The following is a 12,625-nucleotide window of genomic DNA, read 5'->3' as shown; positions in this document are numbered from 1 at the left end:
TCAGACACCCAAAGTGCTAGAATTACAGGCATGAGACACCACGCCCTTCCAAGAAGGGTCTTGACTTTAAATAAAAAATAGTCTTGAGAGCCTGGCACTGTGCTAAGTGTTTTACACATACCAACTAATTTTTTTTTTTTTTGAGACAGATTCTCACTCTGTCACCCAGGCTGGAGTGCAGTGGTGCGATCTTGGCTCACTGCAACCTCCACCTCCTGGATTCAAGCAGTTCTCCTGCCTCAGCCTCCCAGTAGCTAGGATTACAGGTGCCTGCCACCACACCAGGCTAATTTTTGTATTTTTAGTAGAGACGGGGTTTCGCCATGTTGGCCTGGCTGGTCTTGAACTCCTGACCTCAAGTGATCCACCCGTCGCGGCCTCCCAAAGTGCTGGGATTACAGGCGTGAGCCACTGCGCCTGGCCCACATACCAACTAATTTAATCCTCACCTAACTCCATGAGGTAGGTATTATTATTATTCTCACTTTACAGAGGAGGAAACAGGCTCAGGGAAGGTAAATAACTTGCCAAGGTCAAACAGCTATTTCAGTGGCAGAGCCAGGCTTTGAATGCATGTAGCCACCTCGAGTCTCTGCTGCATCTATCCCTTTATTTGACTTAGCTAGAGTAGATTCCTTCCAACCCAACAAGCCAGACCACAACATCTCTATTAAACCTTTCACAGGACTAAGCCTCATCTCCACAAGTAGAACAGAAGCTCATTAAGGGCAGGAGCCATTTCTAGGTGGTACTTGGGTATACATAGAATGAGAATTAGGCGGCCTCACACTGAGATGGGTGCCTGAATGAAAACAGCAGTATTTTATCTGTGCAGCTCTGAATCTATAACATACACAAAACGACTATTGTCGCATAGCAAGCATGTGGGATAACAGTCTGCGGCTGCTTTCTCTCATTCACTAGAGCTTCTATTACTAAGCATGTCTTATCTCCTCACATTTTACGTATACTAAAATTGTGTAAAATCTTTGGTTGGGCCAGGCACGGTGGCTGTAATCCCAGCACTTTGGGAGGCTGAGGTGAGTGGATTACCTGAGGTCAGGAGTTCAAGACCAGCCTGTCCAACATGGTGAAACTCTGTCTCTACTAAAAATACAGAAAGTATCTGGGTGTGGTGGTGCGCGCCTGTAATCCCAGCTACTAGGGAGGCTGGGGCAGGAGAATCGCTTGAACCCAGGAGGTGGAGGTTACAGTGAGCTGAGATCGTGCCACTGCACTCCAGCTTGGGCAACAGAGTGAGACTCCAACTAAAAAAATAAATAAATAAAAATCTTTGGTTGATGGAGAGGCTCGGGAAGATACAAGTGTTGGACTCAATTATTGAAGGGTGGGGCTCTGGGATAACAGAGAGAGCCCCTCATGTGCGTCGAAATAGATGTCGTCTGGCACTGTGCCCTGAGTTGTTTACGATGTATAATTATACATATTGCTTTGTTCAGCTATGAAGAGCCAACAGTGATGTTAACGCAGAAACTCTTGGTAGATGTCTCTTTTCTCGTAGCTCCGCATATAATGCAAGGCACTGGTCACATCAGGCTGGCCCCAAGCAGCACATCCTCGTGACACTGCACTCGCCTCACTAGGGAGCTGCCTGTTGTTTGCTTCTGTTCCCCTCACAGCTCCAGGTATGTTTCTGAGTATATACGAGGTCACTAAATCCTGGCTGATTTAATGATTCAACGCCAGACAGAGCAAGGCACAGCTGGGTTTGCTCAAGGAAAGCTTTTCAGAAGAAGCTGAGGAACAAGGGTTGGAGGGAGAGAAGAGGCACAAAGCTGGTGGCCTGAGGCAGGCAAGGGGAGGGCACGAGCTGTCCCCTCAGACTCTGCTCCTCTGCCTTAAATCCCCCTTTAACTATTTCAAGTGTATTGGTTTCCCCAGCTTCAAAAGCTTCCCGAAGGTGCTGCCTAAGGCTTCGGCACCTCCGCAGCACATGGCGTGCACTGGCGCTGTACAGTTATGGGACACAGTGCCATGGTCCTTCCACCTGCACCACGGACTCTGCTCCCTAGAACTGACCAGGGGAGAACCAGGCACACACCAGCCTTGAGCCCTTGCTTCTTTGCTCTGCTGACCCTCAAGGGGCTCCCTGGATTCCTCCCACAGCTCCTACCTGGAGGAAAAACTAGGGGCAAATGTGAACCCGCTCCCGCTCTCAAGGTGCTGCCTGGGGCCCAGCATCAACAGACATTTTCCTTTCCTTTCCCCAAAACCAAAGTCATTTTAGTGTAGTAGTAGGACAGACTGAGATTAGATTAGAAACAAAGGGTTTGATTATTTCCCAAGAGAAAAGGCAAGAGTTTATGCATCAGCTGTTTCCAGAACGCCGTCCGGTTGGGAGGCTGAGACACGAACTGAAGCTCAGAGCCTAGGAAGCGTGAGCCAAGGCTGTGGGGCAAGGAAAAGGAGAGAAGGAGAAAGCCCCGTCAGTCCCTCACAATCAGCATGTGGAAATCTAGAAATGCAGGAGAGGCCTGGAGTCATGGTGGAATCCAGGATGAAAGGGGTGGATGACTGAATGAGCAAAAGGAGGCAAGCACCAGAGGCTTGGGGTCACATTTCTTGGAAGTGGCCTGGAGCTGGCAGATGAGAACTCTGGCTGCCAGTCCTCATTCCACTAACAATAGCTCCTCTAACGACATGCCCCTTCCCTTTGTACCCTGCTCCAAATGGGGAAAGTAATTCCTGCGGTGTTAGCTTTGCATGTAGATGAAACCCTTTGAGGGGTAAAGGTTTTTTTAAGTACTTTAGCAAATGCAAACTGTTATTATCAATATTAGTCAGCATCTTTTTTTTTTTTTGAGATGGAGTTTCGCTCTTGTCACCCAGGCTGGAGTGCAAAGGCAAAATCTCGGCTCACTGCAACCTCTGCCTCCCAGGTTCAAGTGATTCTCCTGCCTCAGCCTCCCAGGTAGCTGGGATTACAGGCGTGTGCAACCACACCCGGCTAATTTTTGTATGTTTAGTAGAGACAGGGTTTTGCCATGTTGGCCAGGCTGGTCTGGAACTCCTGACCTCACATGATCCACCCGCCTCAGCCTCCCAAAGTGCTGGGATTACATAGCCAGTGTCTTTCTTAAGTGCCTGTCAAATAATGCTCCTGATTTGTAAGTGCCCCTGGCTCTACCTTCTCGGTGCTCAGACACCAACACAGAGAGAAGAGAATTAACATCCTGAAGAGTCACATAGGCTAAAATATAAAGAGTAAGACTGTGAGGAAACTGCAGGGGAAACAGGTAGGTTAGGAAAAGGTATCCTCACTTTTCTGCTGACCGATGAGTCTTATAATTCTTGAATTTCGCTGCTGGAAAGGTCCATTAAACATTCCAGGAGATTCTAGGGAGCTTCCAGAATGGTAGAACTGGAACCATAAAGCCTGGGGAAGGGATGGAAGTCCTTGGGAAAGAAGCACTAAACAGCCCAGTGGAGACAAGGAAGGACTGGTCTCTCCTGTGCTTCAAGCCCAGCAATGATTATTCACTCAGATATGCCCCGGCAGGTCCTGCTGCTAGAGCCAGTGCCGTTCTCAGACCCAGGCAAGTGCCATCCTACCCCTGACAGGAAACAGGGCAGGAGGTGGGGCTGCCCTGGGTGCCTGGTGTCCGGAGGGGCCGGGGGGAATCCCGGGTGTTGGGAGGACAAGGCGGAGTCAGCTAGCTGTGAGGCTAGGGGAGAAGGCCTCTCTAGTCTGGGAGAGGCCCCTCCTTTCCTAGCTCCTTGTACTCCAAAAAGGCAGGCTTCCTCCTGTTACTAACCATAACAGGACTGACTATACAGGGGTCAGAAAGACTCACAGAAACCTGTGATAGAGAAAAACAGATGGGGGAAGGGGGAGAAGAGAATTTCAGAGGACACTAGGCAAAGAGAATGGGAACCTGTGGTCTAAAGAGGGAACCAAGTCTGGCCAACACAGTGAAACCCCGTCTCTATTACAAATACGAAAATTAGCCGGGCATGGTAGTGCACGCCTGTAATCCCAGCTACTCAGGAGGGTGCGGCATGAGAATCACTTGAGACTGGGAGGCGGAGGTTGCAGTGAGCCGAGGCTGTGCCATTGCACTCCAGCCTGGGCGACAGAGCAAGACTTTGTCTCAAAAAAAAAAAATTTTTTTAAATTTAAATTAAAAAAAGAAAAAAGAGGGAACCAACAAGAGCTGGCAGAACAGAATAAAGTCTCAAGCCAAATAACACCCTTGCCTTGCAAAAGCAAGGCTGCCAGGGTCTTGGAGCCTCTGTTTATCGGGTACCAGTTCAAAGGACAGTGAGCCTGAGCTGGCCTGGGAGGCCCTCCCCACTCCCAGATGAAAACAATAGGCCTGTTTTCCTAAGCTCTTCCTGTAATCCAGAAGGCCCACACAGAGAGGAAGAGGGGGCAAAGCCAGTGGCTATACCCAGTGGGGGAGGGGGTATTTAGCCTCCCATAAATTCATTAGCTCCCTTAAAGACACCCCAAAACGCCAACAATCTAAGTGTTAAAATAGTGACTGCTATGCAAATGAAGCTTTAAAACCTATCCCTTAGCCCCAGTACCACCAGATTACTAACCCTAAACCCCATCTGTAGGAGATATTCTGAAGCCACCACAGGGGAAGGGATAAGGGCCTGAGAGACAAGGGACAGATGGGGTTTCCCCAACAATTTAAGTTCCACAAGGATACAGTACTGGCAGAGATACGGAAGGAGGGGCAAGTATTCTGACAGAAGGGTGGTGTCTTAGGCATCCTTCAATTAGATAGGAGTAGCTAAAGGCTGTGTGTGTGTGTCTGTGTGTGTGCATAAGAAAAGAAATAGGAAGGTATGTGTGTGTAAGAAAGAGCATCTTGGCTGGGCGCGGTGGCTCACGCCTGTAATCCCAGCACTTTGGGATGCCAAGGCCAGTGGATTGCCTGAGCTCAGGAGTTCGAGACCACACTGGGCAACATGGTGAAACCCCATCTCTACTAAAAATACAAAAAATGAGCTGGGCATGGTGGTGCATGCCTGTAGTTCCAACTACTCGGGAGGCTGAGGCATGAGAATGGCTTGAGCCCCAGAGGCAGAGGTTGAAGTGAGCCGAGATCGCACCATTGCACTCCAGCTTGGGCTACAGAGTGACACTCCGTCTCAAAAAAAAAAAAAAAAAAAAGCATCTTTGCTGCCACTAGTCCACTGTCTTTGCACTCACCCTCTGCCATGCCCATCCTTGTTCCCCTCCCCACTCACAGACATGTCCAACAACAGCCCCGAGTATGCTTTGGTTTTCACCATCTCGGCTGCTGTGGCCACCACGGTCTCCAGTGGCCTGGGTGCTGCCTATGACATGGCCAAGAATGGCACCGGCACTGTGGCCATGTCTGTCATGTGGCCGGAGCCGATCATGAAGCCCATCATCCCAGTGGTCATGGCTGGTATCATCACCATCTATGACCTAGTGGCGGCTGTCCCCCCTGCCAGCTCCCTGAATGATGACAACAGTCTCTATAGCAGTTTCCTCCAGCTGGGCGCTGGCCTGAGTGGCCTGGCAGTGGCTTTGCCATCGTCATCGTGGGGGACACTGGCGAGTGTGGCACTGCCCAGCAGCCCTATCTGTAGACATGATACTGATTCTCATCTTTGCCAAGGTGCTCATCCTCTCCACAAAGCAGCCCCTATCAAAACCCACCAGTCACAGAATACGATGTAAAGACCACCCCTCCTCATTCTGGAACAAACAGCCTGACACGCATGTGCCGGGCAGCTGGCTCTCAGTAGTTGGTCTTCTAAGCATACAGTGTCCTCGTGTTCATCGTCTGTTGGCCAGGCCTTGCCCCCTCCCGCCCTATGCTGTGGACATCTGAACCTATTCATCACCCATCCAGGTCCCCAACCAGTGAGGACTCAGGCCCCTGGATGCCCCACCCACCTCCCTTGAGTGCTCTATGTATAAGGATGAATTAGAGTTGTCATTTTCTCTTCATTGGATATTTATAAAGATTTGGCCTGTCCATACCCCTGTGAAGCAGCCCTCGTCTCCCACCTAGCTGTCATGTCGTGGAGGTTCCCATTGCGGAGCCTCCTTGGATGGAACCACCCTCTCCAGCCCGGGCTGCCAGGCCCTGTGTGGCAGCTGTGTCTGATAAAGTTCTCAGATGTCGGGGGAGGGACAAAAAAAAAGAGAGAGAGAGTGTGAGTATGTAAGAGAGAGAAAATGGGAGTGGGTGTGTGAGCTGGAGACAGGGAAGTGGCAGGAAAAGTCTGATAAGATCACCTCCTTCCTACCCAAGCAGAGATACTGGACACAGCCCCCCAAGGACCCAGAGGGTAGGTAGAGAGCTAGATGCTTGCCTTTCTCAACGGGAGGGGGCCTCCCAGGCCTGAAGAAGTCTCCATTTACCCCAGAGCCAACTAGGAAGCAGGTAGGCAGCATCATCCCCACTTATACCCCAAGATGCTTGGGGTGAATGGCAGGCCCAAAGCCAAAGCATGAGACAGATTAAATGTTCCTATGGCGAGAGAAGGAGAAGGGGTCACCAGCATCTCTTCACTGAGCAAATGAAAGGAAGAGAGAAGGCAGGCTGATACCCTCATCAATTTCCTACTGTCCATGACATACCATCATCAACTGGACTTTTTTTTTTTTTTTCTGAGATAGAGTCTCGCTTTTGTCACCCAGGCTGGAGTGCAGTGGCGCCATCTCAGCTCACTGCAACTTCCATCTCCCAGGTTCAAGTGATTCTCCTGCCTCAGCCTCCTGAGTAGCTGGGATTACAGGTGCCTGCTACCACATCCAGCTGATTATTTTGTATTTTTAGTAAAGACGGGGTTTCTTTTTTTTTTTTTTTTGAGACAGAGTCTTGCTCTGTCACCCAGGCTGGAGTACAGTAGTATGATCTCGGCTCACTGCAAACTCCGTCTCCCGGGTTCACGCCACTCTCTTGCCTCAGCCTCTCGAGTAGCTGGGACTACAGGCACCCGCCACCACACCTGGCTAATTTTTTGTATTTTTAGTAGATACGGGGTTTTACTGCTGTCTGGATCTTCTGACCTCATGATCTGCCCGCCTTGGCCTCCCAAAGTGCTGGGATTACAGGCATGAGCCACTGCGCCCGGCCTCTTTTTTTTTTTTTTTTGAGATGGAGTCTCGCTGTGTCACCCAGGCTGGAGTGCAGTGCCACAATCTCCGCTCACTGCAAGCTCCGCCTCCAAGGTTCACGCCATTCTCCTGCCTCAGCCTCCCGAGTAGCTAGGACTACAGGCGCCCGCCGCCACGCCCGGCTAATTGTTTGTATTTTTAGTAGAGACGGTTTCACCGTGTTAGCCAGGATGGTCTCGATCTCCTGACTTCATGATCCACCCGCCTCAGCCTCCCAAAGTGCTGGGATTACAGGTGTGAGCCACTGTGCCTGGCCTTTTTTTTTAAGACAGGAGTGTGGTGGCACAATCTCAGCTCACTGCAACCTCCCCTTCTAGGTTCAAGTGATTCTCCTGCCTCAGCTTCCTAAGTATAATAATAGCTGGGACCATAGGCACCCGCCACCACGCCTGGCTAATTTTTTGTATTTTTAGTAGAGACGGGGTTTCACCATGTTGGCCAGGCTGGTCTCGAATTGCTGACCTCAAGTGATCTGCCCGCCTGGGCCTCCCAAAGTGCTGGGACTATAGGCGGGAGCCACCGTGCCCAGCTTGGACCCTTTTTAATGAAGCTTTAAAAAAAAACTCCTTTTCTCAGCTTTTCTTACTCTCTGAAACAGACTCTCCACTCTGCTAACCCTACCTCTCACGCTGTGGAACTCAACCAGATCTTTTTATTCTGAATCCACAATGTGAAGTACTTGTCCTCTGTTTATCGATGGCTACCCGTGTTTTGAAGTGTTTTTATGGGAATGAAGCACAGGAGGGGAGGAAATCAGGCCAGTTCTAGAAGTAGAAGGAAGGCAAAGAAACCAGGAAAAATATTTATGTGATGGGAGGAAGGGCAGTTTATAAATCACTCATGGATCTCTATGCCAGAAGGATGTGTGAGACACACGCATGCACACACACACTGACTTGCAGGTACATGCAGAGGCAGAAACAAGTCAGGACATGACACATACATGAACACAGATACCATTCTCATCAGAAACCAGTCAGAGCAGAGGGGCCCTGTCTGGAGCAAGGAGACTGGAATTTATTCCCCTCCTCCTCTCACAGGGTAATTTTGCTGCCTCCATGTCTAGGTTCCCCACACATCTGGCTGCCTCAGACAGGGGCCCTGGCCTGGTGGCTGGCCCCAACCTGGAGGTCTTCACAGATGGCGGCTTATAGGAGGTGGCAGCTGACACCTGGAGGGAGCTGGATGAAAGCAGGCAGTGCAGAGTAGAGAAAGCCAGGCAGTGGGGGAGGGAGTGAGGGAGAAGAGGGGACCAGATTCAAGCAGCCTTGCGCTGGTTCTAAAATGGCCACAGCAAGGCAACGGACAGATGGTCCCTTTCTGATGCTGAGCCGGGGAAGTGGGGAAAGGGAAAAGGAAAAAATAAACACCATCACAGTCAGAAATTTAAAAATAAACTGAAAAACCTAAAAAATAAACAGCTTGCTACTGAGGTTCTGTCTGCCTCCAGAACCTTCTAAGGGAAAATAGAGAACTGCAGGCCTGGAAGGGCAGCCCCAGCCTTGGGTGTGAAGATGGTTGGAGGTCATTCTAGCCATCCCCTGTCCCCAGCTGGAGTATCTTGCAAAGTCTTTCGGGCAGCGGAGGTGGTATCTCGGCCTTTACCTCCCCAGCACTTCTTCTCAAGTCTCACTGTAGGTAAGCAAGGCCATGGCTTTTCAAATGTCAGAGCCGTTTGATTCTGTCTCCTTCCCAAGAGTCAGTTTCTGTCCAAGATCGGCAGAATCAAGTTCATTCTCTCACAGTTGCTGCCCCTCCTGCCACCACCCAACTACCCAGACTTTACAGTTCACAGGGCGCTTTCACAGTCATGACTGCATCTGCACTTAAACCTGCAGGGAAGCTGGGCAGGAATGACCAGCCCAGAGCACAGATGAGAAAGCCAGGGCTCTAACAAGTGAAATGTTTGTCAAGGTGAAGCAAGAGCTCAAACTTGCATAGCCTTCCAATGGCACACAGCAACCACACTGCCCCTCAACCACATTCCCCCTCAACCACACTCCCCCCACCAACCACCTGACAACAACTCCCCACCAAAACACACAACACTCGCACCAACACAACTGACCAACACACACCAACCACCCCCCATCAACCACACTGCCCCCACAAATCACACTGTCCCCACCCAGTAGATTCCATCTCCCTCTGTGGGCCAAACAGGTTCTTCCCCAGGCTCACATATGACTGCTGTACAGCTGAATATCCCAGCTATGGTTTACCTGGAGCCTTGCCAATTCTCATGCTGGTGCCTTTTGGTTCTTGCCGGTGTGGGGATGAGGCAGAGGGGCAGGAACACTGCACTAACTAGTGGCTTTCTCTCTGTTCCTTCTCACTCCTGGGTCTCCACATGCTGTTCACTCTTGCAAGTTCATCCCTCTCCTCCTCTTTACCTGGATGCCTCGTGCCTGTGCCTCCCAACCTCCACTGAGACAATGTCACCTCCAGTAAGTGCCCCTGACGATCCTCTCCTCCCACAATACCCTGTACTGACACTTTCATGACACCAATTACATTTTTGTGATTTATTCTCTTATCTATCTCCTCTGCTAGACTAAGTTCTTAAGAGGTCAGGGCTGCCCTCAATACCTGTCTGTGGAATGAATGAATACAGAAATAAAAGAAAAACCTCCCTCCTTCCTTAATGCAGCAGTTATCTAGAAAAACCTCCCTCCTTCCTTAATGCAGCAGTTATCTAGAAAAACCTCCCTCCTTCCTTAATGCAGCAGTTTCTAACACTAGTTTTGGATTATCTCCATCCTTCCAAAATAATCCTTGAATATTCACTTAAGTGAAATGCATTAGAGCAGCTACTAAAAGTGAATCTTCTTTTTGTCATATGAATCAGCACCTCATAATTTATATGCCTGGTAAATGTTTTACCAGAGTGGACTTTCTTAGTTCTTTTTTTTTTGAGACAGAGTCTCACTCTTGTTGCCCAGGCCGGAGTGCAATGGCGCGATCTCGGCTCACTGCAACCTCCGCCTTGCCGATTCAAGTGATTCTCCTGCCTCAGCCTCCCAAGTAGTTGGGATTATAGGCACAAGCCACCACGCCCAGCTAATTTTTGTATTTTTAGTAGAGACAGGGTTTTAACCTTGTTGGTCAGGCTGGTCTTGAACTCCTGACCTCAGGTGATCCACCCACCTTGGCCTCCTAAAGTGCTGGGATTACAGGCGTGAGCTACCGCGCCCCGCCCGCTAGTGGACTTTTTTTTTTATTTTTATTTGAGACGGAGTCTCGCTCTGTCGCCCAGGCTGGAGTGCAGTGGCGCAATCTCGGCTCACTGCAAGCTCCGCCTCCCGGGTTCACGCCATTCTCCTGCCTCAGCCTCTCCGAGTAGCTGGGACTACAGGCGCCCGCCACCACACCCGGCTAATTTTTTTGTATTTTTAGTAGAGACGGGGTTTCACCGTGGTCTCAATCTCCTGACCTCGTGATCCGCCCGCCTCAGCCTCCCAAAGTGCTGGGATTACAAGCGTGAGCCACCGCGCCCGGCCTGGACTTTCTTAAGGCAGGGAATTCCTATATGGTTGGCAAAAACCAAACGGGAACACTAATAATGGCCCAAAGAGGTCGGGAGACAACAGGGCCAGGAGAGATGAAGGGAAGGCTTCCCGGAGGAGAAAAGAGCTCAGCGCAGTGGAAAGGAGAAGGAAACGGGCAGAGGCTGGGCTGGGTGAGAAGGGCCAAAGAAGTCCCCATTGCAGGGGGGCAGACGGCGAGCAGGAAGGCTCTAAGATGGAAGAGGGTAACTCGGGTAGGCTTTCTTAGCTGAGGACAACAGCAGGACAGGAGCGTGGGGAAATGGAATGATAGTGCTTAGTGTTTACTGCACTAAGAATCGGAAGGCCTGGACACTGGTTCTGACACTTCTGTATAATTTAGGCAAATCCGCAAATCACTTAACCTCTTAGAGGCTCTTTTCCTTATCTACCCAGGCCCATTTCACAAGAATTCACCGATGTAAAAACATTTTAAAATCCATAAAGTGCTACAAATTTGCATAGAGTCATTATGAAGAAACTGGCTCCCACAGAGCAAGGCAAAACTGTGGAAAAAAGTGATTTACTAAAACTGTTGGCGTTACTGGAATTTAGGGTGAAGTGTGGCAGTTCAGGAGAGAAGAAACAAGATAAAAAGTAGAACTGAGAGGAGGGCAGGTGAGACAGAAGGGAGGAAAAACAGATCTGTGGCCTCGGAGGCAGGCTGACGGGCAGGGAGGAGGGGCAGTCCCTGGGAAGCGGACACCAGAGAGAGCAAGGAAGGGCACAGCATGGCAGTGGGAGGGGGCAGAAAGGAGATGCCAGGCCCGTTCAGGCTGGCAGATACCAAGCTAACGGAGGAGGACAACAGTAGTAATCAGGGGTTGGATAATAATAAGGCTTCTTGCTGCTGGTTTTCAATTGCAGCACAAACAGATCGTTATATCTTACTGCCAGCCTCCTTCTGTGGGAGTCAGGTGTCCACAAACCCAAGGGAAGAGACTAGGGAAGCTTCAAGACCAAGAAAACTTGTGACCTGTACCCATATGATTTCGAATTCCAGAAGACCAATGAGAGGCCATGAGAGAAAACTTAGGAAGGAAAGCTCTGAAGGACAAGGGGACAGGAAAAGAGATCCTGGAAGGAGAGGGAGAGGGTGTGAAGCTGAGTCAGCTGGAGGAAGAACAGGTAGAGGGTGGGGGGGGGGGGGGGGGGGGGGGGGGCGGGGGCAGCAGGAAGGGGAGGAAGGACTGTCTGAATCACACTCTGAGAAAGAACAGGGTTACTCTCCAAAGGGTGGAGACCAGATATTCTCTGGCCCCACCAAGGACCAACCCAGGATAAATTACAGCTGAAGGGACGCAGGTGAGACAGAAGGGGAACTTCCTGACCAGCAGGATGGAGCAAACATGTTCACTCAACTTTTCACCAGGCCTGTCTCTCCTGTTTATCCTAAGAAACCTTCCCAGACACCTTTCATGCCAACTCTATGGACTGATGAGCCGGCTCACGCATTCATTCAACAAACACTGAGTGTCAGCTATGTAGAGGCATTGCTAGATACTGTAACGTGGCATTGAACAAAACAGAAATGGTCCCTTCTTCCTTCATGGAGCTTACAGTCTAGTCAAGGAAGCAGACATTAAAGACATAATTACATAACACCTGTCAAAGACTCTGATGACAAAGTACAGAGTGCTATCAGAAAGATTCAAGGAGGCTGCAGTGAGCCATGCTCGCGCCACTGAACTACAGCCTGGATGACAGAGGGAGACATTGTCTCAAAAAAAAGAAGAAAAGAAAGATTAAAGGAGGTCATGATGGGGAAGGGAGCCAGGAAAGGCCTGCTACGGAAGTGATATTTAAGCTGAGACAAGCCAGGTGCGGTGGCTCACGCCTGTAATCCCAGCTCTTTGAGAGGCCGAGGCGGGCAGATCACCTGAGGCTGGGAGTTCGAGACTAGCCTGACCAACATGGAGAAACCCCATCTCCACTAAAAATACAAAAA

The 12,625-nt window shown here is 50.2% G+C and overlaps 1 protein-coding gene and 1 pseudogene across 11 annotated transcripts in view; one reads left to right on the top strand and one right to left on the bottom strand.

The window, feature by feature from the left end:
• The window catches only part of MINK1 (misshapen like kinase 1), a 65,738-nt gene that overhangs the window by 34,079 nt on the left and 19,034 nt on the right, over positions 1 to 12,625 (bottom strand). The gene's annotated exons all lie outside the window — the stretch shown is intronic.
• On the top strand, positions 3,509 to 5,837 carry LOC116459074 (V-type proton ATPase 16 kDa proteolipid subunit c-like; annotated as a pseudogene).

The sequence above is a fragment of the Hylobates moloch genome, unplaced genomic scaffold, assembly GCF_009828535.3.
Source record: "Hylobates moloch isolate HMO894 unplaced genomic scaffold, HMol_V3 SCAFFOLD_19, whole genome shotgun sequence".
NCBI lineage: Eukaryota > Metazoa > Chordata > Mammalia > Primates > Hylobatidae > Hylobates > Hylobates moloch.
The sequence above is the reverse complement of the archived record's forward strand: the minus strand, read 5'-3'. Positions and strand labels throughout refer to the sequence as shown.